The sequence below is a fragment of the Piliocolobus tephrosceles genome, unplaced genomic scaffold, assembly GCF_002776525.5.
Source record: "Piliocolobus tephrosceles isolate RC106 unplaced genomic scaffold, ASM277652v3 unscaffolded_27429, whole genome shotgun sequence".
In the NCBI taxonomy this organism is placed as follows: Eukaryota; Metazoa; Chordata; class Mammalia; order Primates; family Cercopithecidae; genus Piliocolobus; species Piliocolobus tephrosceles.
Window position 1 is genome coordinate 8,170 of NW_022310342.1, and position 3,534 is coordinate 11,703.

At 45.4% G+C, this 3,534-nt stretch overlaps 1 pseudogene; it reads left to right on the forward strand.

The window, feature by feature from the left end:
* The first annotated feature begins 2,649 nt into the window (after positions 1-2,649).
* LOC111523559 lies at positions 2,650-3,315 on the forward strand (annotated as a pseudogene).
* Positions 3,316-3,534: the final 219 nt, after the last annotated feature.

Consider the following 3,534-nt stretch of genomic DNA (forward strand, 5'->3'; position numbering starts at 1 on the left):
AACAACTCAAATGTTTGTTAACAGAGTATGAACAAATTGTAGTATATTCAAACAAAACAATATTACTCAGAAATAAAAAGAATTATTGATATACAACATAAACACATCTCAAAATAATTATGTTGAATAAAAGAAGCCAGACGAAAAAGAATACATGCTCAATGATTTCATTTTCACATAAAACTCTAGAAAATATAATTTATAGTGACAGAAAGGAGATCAGTAATTACTTCAGGATATAAGTGGGAAGGAGTGAGAAAGGTGGGAAGGAGTGAAAGACGATGAAGGAGGAGAAAATTTTTGGAGGTGATGGATATATCTGCCCTAGATTGTAGCAATGGTTTCACATGTGTATACATATGTCAAAAGATATAAAATCATATACTTTAAATATTTGTTAACATATTATATGTTAATTACACCTCAATAAAGCTGGTTCCTTAAGGAAAATAAGAGTATGGGGCTGAGATCAATCTGCCAGGGACCCAACCCTATTCTGTCCCTGGCCGGCTGTGTGATTTGCGGCTACCATTTAATCTCTCTGTGCCTCAGTTTCCTGGGCACCGATTGTGCAGAGATATTGGCAAATTCCATAAATTCACTGTGACAGCACAGTGCCAGGCCTGCATCAAGCACAAATGACCAACGTTAGCTGTGTGGCAGCATGAAGCCCCAGGACTCTCTTTTGCTTACTGTTTACATGCCCAGGTCCCCCACTACACAGGAAGAAACGCTTTCTAGCTCATCTGTTTCCTTAAGACCCAGAATCAGCCTGGGATGCTCTGAGTGAATAACAGCAGGAATGAGAGACTTGGAAGAGAACGTCTCTCTAAGTGGTGTCTCCAAGCAGCCAAAACAGAGCTGGCCAGCAAACCCTGTGGGCAGTGTGAAATATATATTTGGTCTTCACCCCCATGACCTGACATACAACTCCTAAAATCCTTGTAATCTCCAAAGTGCTTTCTTTTCATAGACTTATGTTGACTGACAGCTTTAGGATGAAGCTGATCACTGGAAAGGCCAAGGCATGATTACAAGGTCAGGATTCTTAGCCCCAAAGACCCAAACTCAGAGAGGGGAAAGGAGCTAAAGGTTAAGTTGATCACCAATGGCCAATGGTTTAATCAATCATATCTACATAATAAAGTCTCTATAAAAACCTAAGAGGACAAGGTTCAGAGAGCTGCTGGATAGCTAAGTGGATAGGATCCTAGAGGGTGATGCGCCCAGGGAGGGCATGAAAACTCCACACCCCTTCCCCCATACCACAGCCTACATATTTCTTCACCTTTATCCTTTATAATAAATTGGTACATCTTTTTTTTCTTTTCTTTTCTGAGACAGGGTCTCACTCTGCCACCCAGACTGGAGTGCAGTGGCATGATCTCAGCTTACTGCAACCTCTTCCTCCTGGGTTCAAGTGATTCTCATGCCTCATCCTTCCAAGTAACTGGGACTATGGATGCACATCACCATGCCCAGCTAATTTTGTATTTTTGGTAGAGATGGGGTTTCACCATATTGGTCAGACTGGTCTTGAACTCCTGACCTCAAGTGATCTGCCCACCTCAGCCTCCCAAACTGCTGGGACTACAGGCGTGAGCCACCGCACCCAGCCTAAACTGGCAAATCTAAGTGTTTCCCTGAGTTCTGTGAGCTGCTCCAGCAAATTAATAGAACCCAGAGTGAGGGTCATGGGAACTCCAACTTGAATCCTGTTGGTCTGAAGTTTGGAAATCTCGAACTTACAAGTAGTGTCTTGAGGGGACAGTCTCAGAGACTGAGCCCTCAGCCTGTGGGGTGTCAGGCTATCTCCAAGAAGAGAGCACGAAAACGGAATTGAATTAGAGCTGTTTGGAGCATGGGAAAAGCCCTCCACACATTTGGTCATGAACTCTTTGTTGATTGTTGCTGCGGCGTCAGAGCAGAGGAAAAATGTAATTAGCATTTTTCCCAAACAGCCTAAGGAGTGGATGACATGGAAGTGAAGGGACTGGGAGCCAGCTGCCAGGGAAAGACACTTGAGCTCTTTTTTGTGGCTGAAAGAGCATTTTCTAGGGTAAATAAAACACAAACTTACTTATGGACAGATAACAGGGGCAAATAACAGCAAGAAAAGAGGACAAGATAGAAAAAGGAGGAGGAAAGCAAAGGCCTGAGGGTAACAAGAGATTTGTCTGGAGCTTGCAGAGAAGGGATTCGTGAGTGAAGCTGCAGCACCTACCACAGAAGCAGAGAGTGGGAGCAGACTCACCTTCTCTCTTGTGCCTCCAGCTCCAGCTCCCCTGAGTTCTCAAGATGTGGGGGGTCCATGGTTCATCCCCCTGCTCCAGCCTGGAGATGACATCAGGTTTGGAAGCTTGAAGTCCTATTCCAGAGAAAGGAAGCAAGAGCTGAAAATTCACCCAGGTAGAGGGTAGGATGGACCTGTGGTCTGAGTCTGTGTGATGGTTGTGTGCTTCCCTGCCACCTGGTCTCTAATCATGAAGAAAGACACAGACCTCTGCCTAAGCTGAAGAAAGGTCAAAACTAGCTTTTCAGGGGGACAGGGGGCATAGATAGGACAGCATTGTGGCCTGAACACATCATGGTAGAGGACTCACAGTAGGAGGTGTTGATGCCCAGCAGAAGGGTTAAAGGTGGGAATGAGTCTCCAACACCATGTCTGGTTTGTCTGGCCCACCAGCCTGGCATGGCCCTTGTCCATTGGCATTGCTGCTTTTGTTCCTGCTCAGCCCCAGCTTGGTCCTTGCCATCTCCTTCCATCTGCTCATTAATTCTCGCAAGTGCCTCCACGAGGAGATCCACAAGGACCTGCCAGTGACTGGCACGTACGAGATCTCCGACCAGTCTGGGGGCACTGGCGGCCTGCGCAGCCACCTCAAGATTACAGATTCTGCTGGCCATATTTTCTACTCCAAAGAGGAGGCAACCAAGGGGGAAATTTTCCTTTACCACTAAAGATTATGTTTGAAGTGTGTTTTGAGAGCAAGGGAACAGGGCAGATACCTGACCAACTCGTGATCCTAGACATGAAACATGGAGTGGAGGCAAAAAATTATGGAGATTGCAAAAGTTGAGAAGCTCAAACCATTAGAGGTGAAGCTGCAACACCTAGAAGACCTTTCAGAATCTACTGTTAATGATTTTGCCTACATGAAGAAGAGAGAAGAGGAGATGTGTGATACCAATGAGTCAACAAACACTTGGGTCCTATACTTCAGCATCTTTTCAATGTTCTGCCTCACTGGACTAGCCACCTGGCAGGTCTTCTACCTGCAATGCTTCTTCAAGGCCAAGAAGTTGATCAAGTAATGAATGAGGCATATTCTCCTCCCACCTTGTACCTCAGCCAGCAGAACATCACTGGGACATGCCTGGCCTAAGGCATCCTATCAGCAGCACCATCAAGGTGGGTTGGAGCTTTCTTGTCAGAACTGATCTCTTTTGGTGTGGGAGGACATGGGGTACCACCTACACCCAACAAGTCAATGAGGGACTTCTTTTTAATTTGGTAGAATGTTGACTGGTTTT